A 20,846-nucleotide genomic window follows, 5' to 3' on the forward strand; every position below is an offset into this window, starting at 1 on the left:
CATGTTTACATCCATAATCCATTGTAAATTAATTTTTCTTGTGGTAGAAGTTTGAGATCGAGGTTCATTATTTTTTTTTAAAGATTTTATTTATTTATTTGAGAAAGAGTGAGTGATTGAGAGTGAGAGCCCGAGTGGGGAGAGGGGCAGAAGGAGAAGTAACTCCCCACTGAGCAGGGCTCAGGATCCTGGGACTCCAGGATCCTGACATGAGCCAAAGCCAGACACTTATTATTTTTTGAAAATCAGTTCAGGTTATTTAATAAGTTGAATTAGAAACACCAGAAGATCCATCTGAAAATGTCCAATTTATAAGTAATGGCAATGCTAAGACTGAGGTTAAAGTTGGAGAAAGACGTAGAAATTCTCCAAAAGAAGAAACACTTTAAAAACTATAGCAGTATGGGATCCCTGGGTGGCGCAGCGGTTTGGCGCCTGCCTTTGGCCCAGGGCGCGATCCTGGAGACCCGGGATCGAATCCCACGTCGGGCTTCCGGTGCATGGAGCCTGCTTCTCCCTCTGCCTGTGTCTTTGCCTCTCTCTCTCTCTGTGACTATCATAAATAAATAAATAAATAAATTAATTAATTAATTAAAAAAAAACAACTATAGCAGTAGATTAAATCACCATGGAAGATACCAAGAAAATAACAAAGGCCTCAGGAAGACACTGACATAAAAGAACCATAAGGAGAACTGTCAGAATTTATCAGAGAAATAGGAAGCAAAAGATTTCTGAGCAGTTATCACTGAAATTGAGGGAAAATAAGTTTCAAGATTGAAGGAATGGTCAAATAATATAAAAGTTCTTGTGGAGGAGGCAAAACTTTACCTCTACCCCCTCAGGTTTTCAGCTGGGCCTCTTTAACAAAGACAGATTAATAAGAGAAAACCAGTTTATCAACACCTGCAGTGCACATCTCACAAGAGAAACCTCAATAGAAAATAATTCAGCAGGGCAGCTTATATGGTATCTTCAACTAAGAATGATGAAAGTGTAGAGAAATGACAAGAAAAGAAAAGCAGTTCTAGGCTTCTAAGGACAGCAAACTGTGGGAAGGTAAATATATGGGAGGAAATTAATAGAGTAAGGTTTGTTTGCAAATTCCACAGGTGTCCTCTCTGGGCTGGTAAGAGTCGGCTTCTAGGAAAAGGAGAATTTATATCTCCCCTTCAGGCAGAAAAGTGGAAGGTATAGAAAGGTTCTCCTGCATTTGCTGCTTAATTGCCTTCAGATCAAAATAATTTTTATGTCAAAGAGGAATAATTTGGTGTGACACATTCTGGTTTCCTTCATTCTCAAGGAGAGAAAAAGGCCACTGGACTTGGCATCATGTTGCTAATGACCTTTGAGAGGATTTCTTAGAGTGATGGTGCTTCATTCAGTTGGATTCTGAGAAGTTAGGAAGAGATCTCATGCTGCTGTGAAAAGGATTTTCTCTATTGCACAGGGCTATCGAGCAAATTTATGGGGCAAGGGGGAGGAACCAATGAAGGAGAAACAAAACACCTGAGAAGAAATGACTGCAGACTCAGATGCCACAGTAGAGTTCATTGTGATCAAGGACAGGTTAGAGCCCAAGTGATCTAAATTATAACGGACTTATCTTTTGGAGCCTACCATTTGTATGTTTGATGGCATTTGAAACATACACCCACCTTCAAACCTTCCTAATTTTGGTTAAAAAGAATGCAAATGTTATGGTAAAAACAAAATGCCTTTTCAAGGGTTAAACCACTCAAGGCTTTGAAGCAACCACAGCAACAGATCTGAGATAAGAATAGTGCGGGAGGATTGTACTGCCCTTACTTTGTACTGAAGTGGGGAATTGTGTTCCCACCACCAGAACATCTACCAATGCAAACATAATAGCACAATGATTCTTGTGATTTTCTGTATCTGGTAAGCACTAAAAAGATTATGTAACTAGAGTTATTGAGCCAAAAGGGGTGCAATCTCCATTGGGTAAAAAGTTATCTACGGGCATCAGAGCTTACTGTTTGTTCCCTTAGGCTTAGCCAATCAAGCAGTTAATTCATTCTTTACAATATAAATGTTATATAAAGTTTACCCTATGCCTTGCTTTTAGCAAAATCCTTTCTGAGTGTTTCAAGTAATTTAAAGGGACATTTGGAACAAACATTAAAAAGAGATCTACAATTGAATTCTTTCCTTTTTTTCTGCCCTTTACCAATACTAGCCAGTTACTAAACCCTTCAAGTTCTTGCTTATACAAAATCCTTTATATGTGCGACATTTTCATTTCCAAAGAACCATCTTAATCCAGGTCTCATTTCTTATCTGGAAGAGACTCATTTGGTTAGTTACTCTACATTTGAAGGAGATCAGGATATGCCATTCCAAAATAAGCCACTTTGGCATAAAGATTATTTTAAGCTGAAGACATTTGAGATTCAACAGATGTATAAAGAAACCTTCTTGGGCTTCCCTTATCTGACTAAAAGCAGAAACTTCTGAAAAATGAGGACAGCCATAAATTCCCATTTCAGGTTGGCATCTACTCCGAGGAGAGATCACAAGTCCTCACTCTGGGGGAGTTTCAAGGTCATGAAGAGGATGGAAATACCATTTGCACCTACCTAAACAAATATTATCACAAACTTTATTATTTCCGATTTGTTCTTCTACAGACTTGTTTGTCTTTTCTAAAGAAACTTATTTGTTCTTCCTATAAAAGCCTTTTCTCCAGGGTGCTGGCTAGCTCAGTGGGAGCACTGTAAGACTCTTGGTCTTGGGGTCATGAGTTCGAGCCCCATGTTGGGTAGAGAGATTACTAAAAATAAATAAATAAATGTAGTTTTTTTTTTTTTTTTTTTTTTTTTAGTTTTTTTTCTTTTAAGCCTTTTCTCCTAGGCCCCTTTCTCTTACTAAATTAGGCATCTAAGTCCCAAATTCTAACCACCTGGATTATTCATCACTGAGCACTCCTACAGTTGCTAGTCTCCTACGGTTGCTAGTTTCAGTCAGTTTAAGTTGCAGGCCCCCAGATACTAAACCTAAGAATGTATAGGAAAAGTTTTCCTCCCCAACACCTTCTTCTGGGTTACATTGTAAACCTCAGGAAAACTGATGTGAGTAAAGCATTATATCATTATAGTGCTCCCATGCTCCAGAAATTTCTACAAACTCCCTAGTCTGACCTTCAAGATTTCCCATGCAAAGTCAGCAGGGAAAATAGGTGAAATGATTTTGAAAAGGTAATCAGAAGCCTGCTGGCACTTTTAAGAAAGATCCTGGTCACTGAAATTACCAAGTAAATGGTGATCCAGAACCAGTGTCTAGTCCTTGGATGTATATGCTAAAAAAAAATGAATTTTATTAGTTCAGTCAAGGTTTTGAGGATAACTTCAGTCACCAGAGATAGTTTATATACCATAAATCAATTTATTATTTGAAAAATAAAATTGCTAAGTAGACCAAAAGAGAAGCTTCAAGTGATCAACATATTGCCTTTCCTAAAAGGAGACTATTTTGTGAAACTAAAATCATTTCAGATGGTTAACTGGTTATCATCCCACTATGAGGTTCATTTATCTTCCTCCACTTCAGAGGCAAGCAAATTGAAATTCCAACAAGACTCTAGAGAAGGGAGCCTAGATGACTTAGTTGGTCAAGTGTCCGGCCCTTTATTTTGGCTCAGGTTATGATCTCTGGGTCCTGGGATCTAGCTCCACATCAGGCTCTGCACTGGGCATGGAGCCTGCTTGGGATTCTGCCCCCACTCTGCCCTTCCCCCATCTTGTCTGCCCCCCACTGTCCCCTATGTACTCACTCTCGCTCTCAAAAAAATTTTTTTTAAACGATTTATTTATTCATGAGAAACACACAGACAGAGGCAGAGACACAGGCAGAGGGAGAAGCAGACTCCCTGAGTGGAGCCCGATGCAAGACTCAATCCCAGGACCCTGGGATCATGACCTGAGCCAAAGGCCGCTAAGCCACCCGGGTGCCCCCTCTCAAAAAAATTTTTAAAGGAAGAGTCTTGAGAGACTTCTTACTTGATAGTGTATGTCTTCAACTTTCTTTTCTTTAGACATTGCAGATGTTAGTCATTGTCTAGGCACACATAATTGCCTAGAAAACTATTTACATTAAACGTGCAGATGCCCTGACAGGGTGGGTTTTCAGGCAGTGCATCAGCTGCTAGAGGACTGAGCCAAAGTAGGGCTTTTAGGTTATCACTTAGTTCAAGTCAAGGCCATTTTACCTTTTAGCATTCCAGTGTTTCAATTATATTGCAAACTCTTCTGCAAACTTTTAAATTTCTTATCCCTTTCCTATAATGTGCTGAAATGTAGTTAATCAGAGCTACTCACCATCTTCTTTATTAAATTTTTTGCCCTAGGGACAGAACCTAATTACCATGTATAATTTCAGATATTTACAAAAATTTCTATATGGTTCCCACCAACATATATTTGATTATATTTATCAAGTGTTACTTTTATAAAATGTCTTAATTACATCAAAAATAGATTTACACATCATAATCTTCCCACAAATACTGCTGTTCCCTCATCAACACCTATTTTCCCCAGACTCACCACTTACAGATTTTCCTGCTTGAAAAATAACCTCAAATTAAGGCTTTTCTTCAAGACTTGAAACATTTAACAACACAATTTTTTTAGTGGGCCCTGAATAACAATTTCTATTTAGTAACAGTCTCTGAACATTATTTTCCTTTTTTTCTTTTTTTAGAGATCTAGAGAACATACTCATGAGAGTGGGGGAGAAGTAGAGGGAGAGAATCTTAAGCAGGCTCCTAGCTGACCTCAGAGCCTGCCATGGGGCTTTTATCTCCTGATCCTGAGATCATGACCTGAGCCAAAATCAAGGGTCAGACACTTAACTGACTGAGCCACCCGGGTGCCACCATCATTTACATTGATAGAAATTCATAACAAATAACTTTTTGAGGTTCCTAAAGTGTTGAGAACATGTAGAGATTTATACCATACTAAAATGTTTTTAAACAAGTATCAAAAGTATAATAAATAAGCAAAATGTGGTATACACACAAAAATGGAATATTATTCAGCCTTAAAAAGGAAAGAAATTCTGACACATACTACAACATGAACTTTGAAGAAATCAGCTAAGTGAAATAAGTCAGTCACAAAAGGACAGATGCTGTATGGTAACACTTATATGAGTTACTTAAGAGTGGTCAAAATTATCGCCAGGAAGTATAATAGTGATTGCAGGAGCTGGGGAGGAGAGAATGGGGAGTTAGTGTTTAACAGTACAGAGATTCAGTTTTACAAGATGAAAAAGTTATAGGGATGGATGGTGGGGATGGCTGCATAACAACGTGAATGTATTTAATATTGCTAAACTACACACTTTAAAATGGTAAGGTGGTAAATTTTATGTTATTTATATTTTAACACAACAAAGGAGACTATGCCATTAAATAAATTCTCCCCCCAAAATAAATACATAAATAAATTCTCCTATTGTTATGTAATGGATGTAGATAATCATCAACATCCAAATACTAGGTAGAAGATTCTATAGCACTACTCCAGTTCAAAATATATAATCAACTAAGGGAAAAGCACACCTGACCAAATAAGTAGGTACTCTAGATCTTTGGCTCACTTTCATACTGAAATGCTAATTTTAACTTAAAAAAAAAAGAAGAATTCTACTTAAATAACCAGATAAACATTTATCTCAACTATCTTCCCAATCTCATTAAAAGCACAGAAATATAAAGGCTGAAAACAGCGGCAGAAAAGGAAGTAACAAATGAAAGATATCAACAAAATATGGGGGGGGGGTAGTGAACAGACTGGTTAAATATAAAGCTTTTCATGCTTATGTTTATTTCTGTTCACCCCTAAAACATCATTAAAACAAGAAATGGCAGGCGCTTAAAAAAACATATACACACAGACCAAAAGAACAAGCATGGAGATAACAGCACCACAGTTCTGGAAGATAGAAAACAGAAGGAATAGATACTTGATTAAGCAGAGCAGAGCTGATACCCCAGCCAGCTGTTGGGGGAAACCCTAAACAAAACAAGCTCATATAAGCCAAAGAACCCAAGAAAGGCCAAGGAATGAGTTACCAGATATCTCCTAGAGTAGAATGCCAGATGGGGCTGAATATAGGAAGATTATTTTATAAAAGTCCACAAAGAAGCAGTTAGACCCCACCCTGAGCCCTACACCCTTTTTATAACCCCACTGAGAGTAAAACTGCCCTTCCTCCCTAATATTAGAAGACTGGACATTAACTTTTTGGAAACAAAAAATCAAAAAACATACTGGACTTCAATGATCAGGTCTATAACAGGCGCTCTGTTATGAAGATTTACAACAGCTGTATTCTTGGGTTTCGAAAGGGGGAAAAACCCACTTTACTGATATAAAAATCTAATAGAAACAGAAAGAAAAAAAGGAAATATGCAAAGGCAAGCACAATAGTAAGCAGTAAAGGAGAATAAGACAGAGTTACATCAAATCAGGTACTTACAACATCTGACTTCATTAGCTGGGTAAGCCTAGTGGAGACAGCCAGGCCGGAGTCCCAACTGAGAGGCCTGGGTAGAGTGTTCTCCCCTCAGGTGAGACTTCCAACTGAAAATCCTTTTAAGGGCTGTATTTATAGGGCAAATGATGGGGTCTGAAGTTAAACACTTGTGTTCACCTACGTGCAGTTTGGAGCAAGCTGCATTCCTATGTTATCATGCCTTGACATCTTCAAGGAGCCTGCGCCATATGTGCTTGCCTCCCTCCCAGATTCCATTCTGGGGGGATCAGCCCAGTTGAGAGCAGGATGGGATATAAGACAAAATTTACAGCTCTTAGCATTCAGACTAGAAGGGCTAATTCTAACCTGGAGGCCAGCTAATGTCAACTAATCAGGCTCCCAAGGCCACTTATCCAGCACAAGTCTCACAAACAACATTCTTTAGCCTGTCTTCGTATGTGCAGGTCGGGGTGGTCAGTTACGCAGAACAAATCACAGAAATCTCTACCATACAATATACATTCTCAGTCTCTGGAGACCCCTTCCTTCACTTGGCTTGAAAAACACTGGCAGCCATGTTGGAAGGTTTCATCAAATGCCTGGTGATCCCTTGGCTGTCCTTTTTACACTGAGCATAAAGCACCAAAAAGACAGCAGAAACTCAGGGTATATGAGGCTGGTAAACTGGTGGGGCTCAGGGGGTCATGGAGAACAAGCTGCCCCTCCCTCCAAACCTTTTCAATTGAAAGACCCTTAGTGTCAGTATATAGAGGTTTTGTCCTCTGAGGACACTACATTTCCCCCGAAGAAGCCTCCAAGAACCCTTATCTTGCTGGGGACAAGTTTTCAATTCCCTTAGGTAAATACCAAGGAGTGCAATTGCTGGATCATATGGTTAAGAATATGTTCAGTTTTGTGTAGGGGGATGGGTGAGATGGGTGAAGGAGATTCAGAGGTACAAACTACCAGCTATAAAATAAGTCACAGAGATGGAGAGTACAGCATAGGAAATCCTGTCAACAATATTTTGTATGTATATCTCATTTCACTGATGACATATGATGCTAAGTATCTTTTCATATGGTTCTTTGCCATCTGTGTATCTTTGATAAGGTTTCTGTTAAGGTCTTTGATCCATTTTTTATTGGGTTGTGTCAGCACAAATATTATTTTCAAAATTGATTAGAATTTAAATAACGCTGTACCCACAAACCACTTTTAGATTTTTTTAAGAGAGAAAGCACACATGCACACGAGAGAAAGGGGGTAGGGGCAGAAGGAGAGGAAGAGAATCTTAAGCAGGCTCCATGCCCAGTGTAGAGCTGATACGGAGCTCAGTCTCATGACCCTGAGATCATGACCTGAGCTGAAATCAATAGTCACACACTCAGGGCAGCCTGGGTGGCTCAGCAGTTTAGCGCCACCTTCAGCCCAGGGCGTGATTCTGGAGACCCGGGATCGAGTCCCATGTCCGGCTCTCTGCATAGAGCCTGCTTCTCCCTCTGCCTGTGTCTCTGCTCCTCTCTCTCTGTGACTCTCATGAATAAATAAATAAAATCTTAAAAAAAAAAAAAAGTCACACAACCGACTGAGCCATCTAGGTGCCCCTCATAAAGCACTTTTAAACTCATATTTATCATGTAAGAATCTGTAAGTCTGGGGAGCCCTGATATTAAAACTCACAATTTTATATTTACTTCTCCAACTAACAATGGGAGAGCAGAAATAATCTTTTCTTGCTATTTTTTTCCTACAGCAAGGATTTTCATATTTTCCCCAACACTGGTTTCAGAGGCAGATGTACAATAAATGAGGGAAGGTTAATACTTCTTCAGAGTAGATTGTCAAGTAATAAGTGAATAAGGAATAACAAAATTACAAAAATCACCATTTTGCAACTATTATGGAATAACTGACTTAAGAAAATCATTGTGGCAGTGGGGGTGGTGGGGCTCACCAGTAGATGATAAAAACCACTAAGTGACAGTTTGTTGGCAAATGGGATATTTACACAATCTTCCCACAGATTACCTATTACTTATAGAGAAGTCTGGTAGACACAATCTTAAAGTAATGAAAGAAACATACCAACAATTGAAAAACTGACATTACATTCCTCTTGATGTGACATAGTAAAAAGGACATATCAGTTATATAGCTTTCCTGCTAAAACTGTATAACCCAAATCTAACCACGAAGAAGCAATCAGATGAGCTTAAAAAGACAATGCATTTTACAAAGGAATTGGCTTGTAGTCTTCAAAAACGTCAATCTTTTGAAAGACCAAAAAAAAAAAAAAAAAGGCTGAAAACTATTAGAATAAAGGCAATTAAAGAGGTATAACAACTAAATGCTCGGGATGCCTGGGTGGCTCAGCAGTTAAGTGTCTGCCTCTGGCTCATCCTGGGATCTAGTCCCGCATCAAGCTCCCAGCATGGAGCCTACTTCTCCTTCTGCCTATGTTTCTGCCTCCCTCTGCGTGTCTCTCATGAATAAATAAAATCTTAAAAAAAACAAACAACAACAACAACAACAAAAAACAACTAAGTGCAATGCTTGATCATGGACTTTTAAAGATCTTATTTATTTATTTGAGAGAGAGTGTGCAAGTGACCATGCAGGAGCAGGGAGAAGGGCGGAGGGGGAGAGAGAATCTCAAGCAGACTCCCCACTGAGCATGAAGCCTGATACAGGGCTTGATCCCAAGACCCAAGTATCATGACCTGAACCAAAGCCAAGAATGGGATGCTTAATTGACTGAGCCACCCAGGTGCCCCAATCATGGACTTATAAAAAAGTTTCTATAGGGGAGCCTGCCCAGCTTTGTCAGTAGAACATGCGATGCTTGATCTTAGGGTTTTAAGTTCAAGCCCCACACCGGGTGTAGAGATTACTTAAAAATACAATCTAAAAGAAAGAAGAAAAATCTTTAAAAAGTTCCTGTATGGGGATCCCTGGGTGGCTCAGTGGTTTAGCGCCTGCCTTTGGCCCAGGGCGCGATCCTGGAGCCCCGGGATCGAGTCCCACGTCAGGCTCCCGGCATGGAGCCTGCCTCTCCCTCTGCCTGTGTCTCTGCCTCTCTCTCTCTCTATGTCTATCATAAATAAATAAAATCTTTAAAAAAAAAGTTGCTTAAAGAACAGTATTGAAACAATTGGTAACATTTGGTACTGATTGTATACTAGGTAACAGTTAAATTTCCTGAATTTGATACAATTACACTTTGGTCAATGCTCCTCCTGAAAAAATACAAGTAACTTTTCTCAAGGGCCCAGCCGAAAAAAGAAGGGGTGGGGGAAGAAATCCTATATTATATAGCTTATGACATCTAGAGACATATGCTTTCTGACAAGTAGAGCATGTGGCAAAGTATGAATGATGAAGACGTCAACGATTCATCATGAACGAAGAATCTAGGTGAAGAGTATATGAGAGTTCACTGTAAAATTCTTATAATTTTTCTGTAGATCTGATGGTTTTCAAATTTTTTTAAATGAACAACAAATAAATTCTCATCAAATGGCTTATAACGGATAGAAAACTAACTTTTACCCAGTATAAAACTTTCTAAAATTAGGTCTATCTCCTTGTAGACTCATTTCATTTTTTTCAAAGATTTTATTTATTTATTTATGAAAGACACAGAGAGAGGGGCAGACTCTCAGAGGCAGAGGGAAAAGCAGGTTCCATACAGGGAGCCCAATGCAGACTCGGTCCTGGGACCATGGGATCACACCCTGAGCCAAAGGCAGACACTCAACTGCTGAGCCACCCAGGTGTACCTAGACACATTTCAAATAGTTTTTCAAACATCTGAATGACTGCTCTGGCTGTACTTCCAAATTCTGTCATAGAAAATCCTTGCCTTAGAATAAAGTAGGCAAAGAGTTTAATGCACTGGGTCATGATACATAGGAGTTTAAACTCTCTGAGGGGGACACCCAACAAGGTGGACTGAATGATATTAGTCCTCCCTCCTGCTAAAGCACTTAAAAATGCAGAAACATATGACAATAAAAGTTTTTTACATATAACTTAACAAGAAAAATTGATGCCAGGGAACTGAGGCCTATGGGAAGCAAGGTCAGGTTCTTTTTTTTTTTTTTAATTTTTATTTATTTTATGATAGTCACACAGAGAGAGAGAGAGAGAAAGAGGCAGAGACACAGGCAAAGGGAGAAGCAGGCTCCATGCACCGGGAGCCCGACGTGGGATTCGATCCGGGGTCTCCAGGATCGTGCCCTGGGCCAAAGGCAGGCGCCAAACCGCTGCGCCACCCAGGGATCCTTTTTTTTTTTTTTTTTTTTTTTTCAAATAGGCTCCACACCCAATGTAGGGCTTGAACAACTCACAACCCTGAGATCAAGAGTCACACGCTCTACTTACTGAGCCGGTCAGGCACCCCAAAGTCAGGTTCTTCTAATAAATATATGAGCACAAGCATCAGGAGAAGGGGAGATTGTACCTCACTCTTACAGGCTGGTAGAAACCCAGAGCTCTGCTCAAAACTGCAGAGCCAAGTGCTGCTTGATCACAGAGGCCAGAAGAATCCTAGAAAAGCAATAAAGAGGTTTGTCATCCTATAATGGCAAGGTTTGGAGATGGGAAAATCACTCTCAAACTTCATAAGCATAAGTCAGTAAAGTGCCGAGTCAAGATCCAAAATTACATTACCTATAAGCATGGTAAGGGAATAAAAAGCTAAGAAGTTAATCTAAAAACTCATCCCTGAACTATTGTAACCCCTAGAAACAGGCAGAAGCAAGCCTGAAAGAGCCCTGGAAGAAGCTTTCAACAACTCTGGATTATCAAAAGCCTGCTGCCAGGCCACACTCACAACTCTTCCTCTCAACTTTTAGCTAGATGAATTCATAATTTTAAAATTTACAGATTGGGGGCACCTGGGTGGCTCAGTTGGAAGAGCATGCAACTCTTGATGTTGGAGTCTTGAATTAAAACTTCATGTTGGGGGTAGAGATTACTAAAAAAAAAAATTAAACTTTAAAAAACTTTAAAAATAAAACTTACAGGCTACACATGGAAATAAAACATCAAAAATGCAAAAGAACATGACAATATGAGAGACTACACAACTGAGATAAGAGAGTGGGCAAGTTGAAAGAAAACATGCTTATTTGTAAACATGGCAAACATATAAAAGAGAAAGCTTATGGCAGCTAAAGAATGCTAAGTCTCAAATCATCAGAAGTCAGTTTGGGCAAGACAGAATCATAGTTGTAAAGATCTGAGCATAAGGTAGCAAGGAAAGGTAGTTTTGAAAACTACAGAGTATACCATATTAAGAGACAAGAGTAGCCTGGAAGGAAGGGGACACAGATTTAGAGCTTTTGAATGGGGCAGGCAGGGTGACTTAGGATGTTGAGAAAGCTAAGAGGTTTTTTTTTTTTTTTAATCATTTTATATAGCTTTTCTTAAAAACTGAGATATAATTCATGTATCATAAAGTTCACCATTTTAAAGTGTACAGATTGGTGCTTTTTAATATATTCACAAAGATGCACAATCACCACATTTTCATTACAGTCCAATGGAATCTCACATCTGTCATGAGTCACTCCTCATTTCTCTCTCCTTCTAGGGCCTAGTGCTACCACTAATTCACTTTGTAGCTACAGACTTGCTTATCCTGGACATTTCATATAAAGGAAGTTATGTAATTTGTGGTCTTTGTCACTTGTTTCTTTCACTTAGCAAAAGGTTTTCAAGGTTCAATCTATATTATAGAAGGTCTCAGTACTTCATTCCTTTTTATGGCAGAATAATATTCCATTGTATGGCTACACCACATTTTGTTTACTAATTCATCAGCTGATGAACATCTGAGCTGTCTCCATTTTTTTGGCTATTATAAATAATACTGCTAAGAACATTCATGTATAAGTTTTTGTGTTAACATATGTTCTCAACTCTTTATATACACCTACAAAGGGAATTACTGGGTCATATGGTAATTCAACATTTAACTTTTTGAGAAACTGCCAAACTGTTTTCCAAAGCAGCCATACCATTTTACATTAGGTAATGGGTTGAATTTTAAGATTAGCACACAAAATGAGGACAAAAGGGACAGAGATGACAGATATTACGTGTAGGTCTTCTTTTCCTTTTTCTCCAAGTACTTCCTTGTTCTTCACTGTCCATCTCTATTCCTCCTTTCCATTTTTATCCATAATACACAACCCAGACAAATACACTATTATTTTTTTTAATTTACCAAAACAGTGGATATTCTTCTCTTAGGAAGCAATTAAATGTAGTTATATTTTGTATGACTTCAAGAGAACTTTTTAAAAAGTTTTTATTATGAAAAATTTTAAGCATCACTCATCTTCAACAATGTGGGATAAGGTCTATCCTTAGCTTTTGCCAAAAACACATGTAATTTCTCTCTGGAAGAAAATAATGTCACATTAGCCTGCAAATTATGACTTTTCATATATAATATTTGGCACATATTACAATAAACTGAGCATTCATGGAGATAAACCCAAATGACCAAAATCTAATAGCTACAATAGACATTAGAAATAAATAATTATAAGACACATTCTTAAAAATTACTATGCTTAATATGCTCAATTAAATAAAGCACAAAATTGAGGATTCTGAGAACTAAACACTGCAAAATGAACCAAGTAGAAATTATAGAACTAAAAAACAAAACATTAAATTAAGAAAGAACCCAATGGTTGAGTCTAACAGCAGATTAGACCAGCAGAAGTTAAAGTGAACATGAATATAGGCCAAAAGAAAATATCAGGAATGAAGTAAAGAAAGGCAAAAGGATGGAAGATAAGGAAAAACGTATGAGAGGGACCCCTGGGTGGCTCAGTGGCTGAGCGTCTGCCTTTGGCTCAGGGTGTGATCCCAGGATCCAGGATCAAGTCTCACATCGGGCTCCTTGTGGGGAGCCTGTTTCTCGCTCTGTCTGTGTCTCTGACTCTCTCTCTCTCTTTCTGTGTCTTTCATGAATAAATAAATAAAATCTTTAAAAAGAAAAGAAAAGTGTATGAGAGACACAAAATGACCACATGCTTATAGGATACTTTTGAGAGTGAAAGGGCATGATTTAAGGCATTTAATCATACCACGAAAACCGGTACAAAATGAGACATGTGGTTACCTGAGACACAAAGGACACAGGAATAGGTCTAACATATATATAAGTGGAGTCACAAAGGAAGAGGAGAAACAATAAGGGAGAAGCAAAATTAGGAAATACTCAGCTGAGAATTTTCATGTAAAGGGGTAAAGAAAAATAAAGGGGGTAAGTATGTTCTGGCCAGATTACTAGGGAGTCATCAAAGTGAGCAAAAGAGACTCTAAAAGTAGGGAGTCAATGTAGATTTTTCTTTGGATAAAGATTTAGGGACATTAATCTGAATACAGAGGGGAAGATAAAGAAAAGAGACAAGAAGCAGAGAGACCAGCTAAGAAGTTTCTTCAGCAATCCAGACAAGAGCTGGTGATAACACTGGTTTAAGGTGACACAAACAACAAAGAAGAAAAGGACAAATAATTCCAATGAAACAACTGGATAATTTGGCAAGAGATTATATAAAAATGACTCCAGATAGTATTTCCAGGCTTCAAACTGGGAAAAGTTATGGGTGTCTGGGTGGCTCAGTTAGTTGAGTCTTGATTTCAGCTCAGGTCTTAATCTCAGGATTATGAGTTCAAGCCATTCATTGGGCTCCATGCTGGGCATGGAGTTTATTTTTTTTCATGGAGTTTACTTTAAAAAAAAAAAAAACCTGAAAAAAGTTAACTAAAGTTTACTAAAAAAATGTCTGCTTTCCAGTTTTCTTTTGTTGTTGTTGTTTTGAGAGAGAGAGAGAGAGAGAGAGAGAGAGAGCGCGCGCATGTGAATGGGGAGCGATAGAAGGAGAGGGAGAGAGAGAATCCTCAGGTAGACTCTATGCCCAGAGCAGAGCCTGACACAGGGCTCGATCCCAGGTTCCTGAGATCATGACCTGACCCAAAACCAAGAGTCGGAAGCTTAACTGACTGCTCTACCAGGCACCCCTCTGATTTTTAACATAGAATTTTTTAATGTTTTAGATTCAGACTGAAAAGCTCAGTATGGCAAATCAGGAATAACTAAGAAAAAAAGTTCAAGTACAAACAGAACAAAACAGTAATTTCTCCACTTTCTAAGTATTAGAATTATTAAATTGTAGAGATCTTCTTTTCCATTTATAAAGTTCTTTGTAGACAACTGAGGAATAGAACAGAAAGGTTTAAACAACTGAAACAGGCTTCCTACCTAAAGAGTTACAAAGGAAGTTTGAAAATAAAGAAATAAGCAGATATACTCAGCTTTAAAAAAAAGAGAGAGAGAGAATGAGGAAAGAAAGAAAAGAAAGCAGAAGTAGCAATATTTAGAAAATTCTAGGCCAAAATTGATAAAATGAGAAAAGGGATACTGAGTAATGACAAAATACTCTCAGAAAATATAATAGCTGTAAACCTTTATACATAAGCAATACAGCAATAAAATACATAAAGCAAAAATTCCTAGAGATACTAGGAGAGCTTGATCAAACCAAAACTATACCTGAAGATTCAACATACTTCTCTGACAGTACAAACAAAAATACAGAGGACTTGAATAATAATACCAAGTCTCTATGTAATAGTATTGACAGAGCAAGTCACTCAATCTCTTTTTTTTTTAAGATTTTATTTATTTATTCATGAGAGACAGAGACAGAGGCAGAGACCTAGGCAGAGGGAGAGGCAGGCTCCCTATATGGATCCCGAGATCACACCAAAGGCAGACACTCAAACACTGAGCCACCCAGGTGCCCTGTCACTCAATCTTTCTGTACCTCAGATTCCTTTTTTTTTTAAGATTTTATTTATTTATTCATGAGAGACACACACAGAGAGAGAAGCACAGACGCAGGAAAAGGGAGAAGCAGGCTCCATGCAGGGAGCCTGACATGGGACTCGATCCCGAGTCTCCAGGATCACACCCTGGGCTGAAAGCAGCGCTAAACTGCTGAGCCACCTGGGCTGCCCCTCAGATTCCTTTCTTACAAAATGTTGGTAAATAAATACCTAGCTCATTGGGTTGTGGTGAGAATTAAATGAGATAATGAGTACTTGCTACATGAGACCCTCAATAATTATCTTATCTAACTTGACCTTTCATATTCTTCTCTCAGGTTCAAGAAATGTAATAAATTAATCATGCTCTTGACCGTCAAAAACAATTTTCCGGGGATCCCTGGGTGGCTCAGCAGTTTGTGCCTGCCTTCAGCCCAGGGCGTGATCCTGGGGTCCCAAGATCGAGTTCCATGTCGGGCTCCCTGCGTGGAGCCTACTTCTCCCTCTGCCTGTGTCTCTGCTTCTCTCTCTCTCTGTGTCTCATGAATAAATAAATAAAATCTTAAAAAAAATTTAAAATTAAAAAAATTTTTTCCAAGATGCTTTTGCCCATAATCCAATAAACTAGAAATATACAACAAAAAGTTAACCATGTATAAATTAAGAAGCTTCTTATAATAAACGCTGAAATAAAAACGAAAGTTACAATTATCTAGAAATTAACAAAATGGAGACTATCTGACAACAAAAAAGAGATACAGTAAAAGAATTCAGAAGAAAACGTATAGCCTTAAATTACTTTAAAAGACTTAAATAAGTATTCAATTTAAGAAACCAGAAATCAAATAAACCGAAAAAAAAAATGGCAGGTGGGAATAAAGATAAAGCCATTCTTATTAACTACTTATTTCAAAGAATAAATAAGGCCAAATACCAGGTTTCTTGGAAATTCCAACTGAAATAAATTTGGGGTAAAAACATCCTTAAACTTATATTTAAAGCAGGACATCCCAGTCTCAGTATTTCGCAGTATAATCTCTCCTAATGACCTAATAGTTGTGGGCAATATAGAAAGAATTGGAGAGGGTGGGGAACAAACAAGCCTTACGATTGGAGAGAATATGAGAGGATTTTTAACTGCGTCTCTTTCACATTTGTATGAATCAAAAGTCAAAAGTGAAAGCAGCATTTTCCAAAATAACACTATTCAGTTAGCACTGCTATAAATTCTTTAGTTACCTTTATTTTACTAAGAAGATACTACTGGCTGGCAGTCAACTCTGCATGTTAATGGAGTTGTTTTTCTAAGTAGTGGTGCCCTTCTCTTGTAACCAAGGACATATGGGGGAAACCACCAGGACAAAACAAATTTCCTGTGCCACCTACACTGGCACTGAGAGGATTTCTCTAATAAACTGACCCACCGTTTATAGTTAAAAACAACTTTTTTTTTAAACAACTATTTTAAATTAACTGTAAATCCCTTTAAGGATTTAGAAACCTACTTAAAACATCGAAAACTAATTTTTTTTGAAGATTTTATTTATTCATGAGAGATACATAGCGAGGCAGAGACATAGGCAGAGGAAGAAGCAGGCTCCCTGTAGGGAGCTCACGACCTGAGCCAAAGGCCAACGCTCAACCATTGAGCCACTCAGGTGCCCCTAAAACTAATTTTACATTTCTGTAAGGATTTTAAATCCTTTTAAGATTTAAAACCAAACTATAAGCAAAGTTTGTTGATAGTCCTTGGGCAGAGAGGCCTAGATAGCCTCCTTTGCATTCTTCCTGGCTGTACTGCCCTTATCCTATCAGGGACTACTTTCAGTTTTTATTGGTTTCCACAATTTGAGAGGAAGTAAGGACCAGCACCCCATGAGCCCTCTCCTATATTAAACCCATGAATAAAAAAATGGTGCCTTACTCAGCTGAACATCCCAAACTGGAAATTACTTCTAAATTATCCGCATACAAAATCTAGGTAACCTTTGTTCAATAATTAACTTTTAGTGAAAAAAAATTAACTATAGTATTTGAAGACTCTCAAGTGAACATAACAAGCCAAAAGTCTTAGGCAGTATGAGGTAAATAGCCTGCATTTCTTAATGAGCCTCTATGCCTTTTTCTGCATTAAAAAATAAAAATGAAAACAAAGTTGAATAATAGAGTCATATTGAGGAATTTAGGTGCGTTCATCCTCTAATCTAAACAGCACTCTAACCCAGTGTTAATAGAATTATTTAGGCAGTCCAGGTGGCTCAGCGGCTTAGCGCTGCCTTCAGCCTAGGGTGTGATCCTGGAGACCCAGGATTGAGTCCCACGTCAGGCTCCCTGCATGGAAGCTTGCTTCTCCCTCTGTGTCTCTGCCTCTCTCTGTCTCTCATAAGTAAATAAATAAAATCTTTTTTTTTTTTTTTTTTAAAGAGAGGAGGATGAGCACTGGGTGTTATTCTGTATGTTGGTAAATTGAACACCAATAAAAATTAATTTATTAAAAAAAAAAAAAAAGAGAGAGGATCCCTGGGTGGCTCAGCGGTTTGGCGCCTGCCTTTGGCCCAGGGCGCGATCCTGGAGTCCCGGGATCTAGTCCCACGTCAGGCTCCCAGCATGGAGCCTGCTTCTCCCTCCTCCTGTGTCTCTGCCTCTCTCTCTCTCTCTCTCTATGTCTATCATAAATAAATAAATAAATCTTTAAAAAAAATAAAAAAGATTAAAAAGAAAAGGAAAAAAGAATTTTAAATGAAGTTTCAGGGGCACCTGGGTAATGCAGTCGGTTAAGCGTCCAGCTCTTGGTTTTGGCTCAGGTCTGGTCTCAGGTTCATGAGATCAAGCCCCCAATCAACCCACGCTCAGCACTCTTTCTCTAAAATAAATAAATTTTTAAAAATGAAGTTTCAGTGGTTTTCAGGTATTGCTAAGGTTAATAACTTCTCTCCAGATAAAGATTCCAAAACAAATACTTTCCACTCCCATTTAAGCAAAATATAATGCAGAGTATGGGAATGCACCTTATCAAGTGGGTACAATAATTTCTACAGTGGGTACTTTTTCTCAGTAGGCAAAATTATCTCTGGATATTTTTGGGTAGGACTTGGGTCTCTGAAAATTCAAAGGTTAATGTCTTCTTTTTGCATTTAGGCTATGGGCACCCTGCTCTGAGTCATAAGCTAATACAGCTAATTCAGGGTGGATGGGGGCAGGAGAGATAATAAAGATCTCTTGCCTCCACATTCATACAGTATAATTCCATTGTGCATATATGGTAGGACTTCACTGTGTCCAGCTGATTCTTAATCCTTAAATAAAACAATATAAGGAGTGTTTAGTAGCTCAAGATCTGCAGTTTTTCCAATTATTTTATTCAAGATTTTATTTATTTATATGAGAGAGATAGAGCACAAAGGGAAGAGGGAGAGAGAGAGAAGTAGACTTCCCACTGACCACAGAGCTTGACTTGAGGTTCCATCCCAGAACCGCAGGATCATGACCTGAGCCACAGGTAGATGCTTAAATGACTGAGCCATCCAGTTGCCCCAGATTCGACTTTTTATTTTTATCTTCTTAAAAATATTTTATTTATTTATTCATGAGAGACACAGAGAGAGAGAGGCAGAGACACAGGCAGAGGGAGAAGCAGGCTCCATGCAGGGAGCCTGATGCAGGACCTGATCCCGGGTCTCCAAGATCACGCCCTAGGTCGAAGGGAGGCGCTAAACTGCTGAGCCATCCAGGGATCCCTAGATTCAACTTTTTAAACTCAATTTTAATAACCACTCCTAAAATACAAATACACAATAAGAACTGTTAAGTTTAAGTACAATAATGGAAAGCCCAATGGTTTGCAATTTTTATGAAATGTGAATCTCAAAAGTTGCCATATTCTTAACTTTATACCCAAAGGGGTACAATTTGAAAAGTGCATAAATTAAGTACACTTATCTTATTATACAGATCAGTATATTTGACACTTGCTTCAGCACTTATTGATCATCTACTGTGCATTAAAAATATTAACTCAGGATTCCATTTCACAAGCATTTACGTCTGCTTAGCTGAAAAATGGAGTTGAAAACAAAACAAAAAAATGTGTAATTTAGTTGGAGCCACCACAGCAGCACAGAAAAGGACTAACACTTATAAAACACATGAAAACCCAGAAATTAATTTAGTGTAAAGGAAAGGTCTGTTGTTTCTCATTATTGGATACGTCTCACTCTAAGTGTTTAATACATTCTACCATCTTGGAAGACGAGTTTTAAATTAAGTATAATGATCCAGCTCTCTAAAGGGAAAATACTGAAAGCGAAATGCTTCGGTCGATTGACATGGCAAACTGAGAAGTGACTTGGAAAGTGAAAACGGAGGTGAGTTAGTAATGAACCCAAAAAGGTGCTTAGCCACTTACCCAGAGATTTATTAAATGAGAATGGATCGCAGCTTTCCACAGGTCGTTCCACTGCCGGTAAGAAGATAGTGGTGAACTTTGGGTCCCTTTTTTTCACTAGTCAACAGCCACCCTCACCTACACGCGGAGTACATATTTCGCACTCAGCAAGCTCCCCCCCCCCCCAACAAATCTTGATTGAGGGGATCCCTGGGTGGCGCAGCGGTTTGGCGCCTGCCTTTGGCCCCAGGGCGCGATCCTGGAGACCCTGGATCGAATCCCACATCGGGCTCCCGGTGCATGGAGCCCGCTTCTCCCTCTGCCTATGTCTCTGCCCCTCTCTTTCTCTCTCTCTGTGACTATCATAAATAAAAAACAAAAAACAAAAAAAATCTTGATTGAATGAAAACCTACTTCACTCATATTGATACCAACCCCGGACTTACGGTCTCACAAATTACCTCCCAAAAGACTTACATGATAACCCAAAAAACTGAGAAAGTAGGTGAAAGCTTTGGGGATTTCTGTAAACACTAGGAGCCAGAGAGCCAATGGGGCCTACACCAGCCCGACTTCCCAAAGCTCTGGGGACTGTATTGCGGCTATTCAGCTTCGTTCTCACGAGGAGGTACCCGATAGGCCGCAGATCCATAGCCTCCCACCCGGGGGCGCTGAGTGACCTGGGGGTATCCCCACTAAAGTTAGTACCTGCGAAGCTGCGACATAGAGAGTGGCTCGGGGCTCTCATTACGGAGGCCGAGGCCTGGGGCCGGCCAGCTGCGCCTCCTGGCTGAGGGCTCTGCGCTCCGGAGCTGCAGTGACAGCAGGGGTCGCAGATAGATACCTCACGCTTCAGGAGGCTCGTGGCTCGTGGGCCCGGGTGTTTCACTCCTAGGACTGCGCGAGTTGCCGCACTCACATTGACCGGCGCTCTTCAAGAGTGCCCTCACAGCTCAAGCGAGCACTCCTGCCTTAAGCCCAGCAGCCGGTGGCCTCCCGGCACCGCCATCGTTAGTGTTTGTTTTCATCCGCTCGGATGAAGGCGGGGGGGGGGGGGGGAGGCGGGAGAGGGCTAGGAGGAAATACAGCTGCCAAACCTCATCCG

The 20,846-nt window shown here is 39.2% G+C and overlaps 1 protein-coding gene across 11 annotated transcripts in view; it reads right to left on the reverse strand.

The window, feature by feature from the left end:
* Positions 1–20,778, reverse strand: part of ATG13 (autophagy related 13) — a 52,039-nt gene extending 31,261 nt beyond the window's left edge. For 5 of the 11 annotated variants that reach the window (XM_055312510.1, XM_055312501.1, XM_055312487.1 and 2 more), the window contains exons 1-3: positions 20,450–20,778; positions 19,763–19,813; positions 10,970–11,055 (exon numbers count right to left, since the gene is read on the reverse strand). The gene's annotated coding sequence lies outside the window, so the exon portion shown is untranslated. Of the gene's footprint in view, positions 1–10,890; positions 11,056–18,114; positions 18,221–19,762; positions 19,814–20,449 lie in introns of all 11 variants that reach the window. The other 6 variants (XM_055312445.1, XM_055312454.1, XM_055312463.1 and 3 more) reach the window with 6 other exon arrangements.
* Between the last annotated feature and the right edge of the window lie 68 nt (positions 20,779–20,846).

Source organism: Nyctereutes procyonoides, unplaced genomic scaffold, assembly GCF_905146905.1.
Source record: "Nyctereutes procyonoides isolate TBG_1078 unplaced genomic scaffold, NYPRO_anot_genome, whole genome shotgun sequence".
NCBI lineage: Eukaryota > Metazoa > Chordata > Mammalia > Carnivora > Canidae > Nyctereutes > Nyctereutes procyonoides.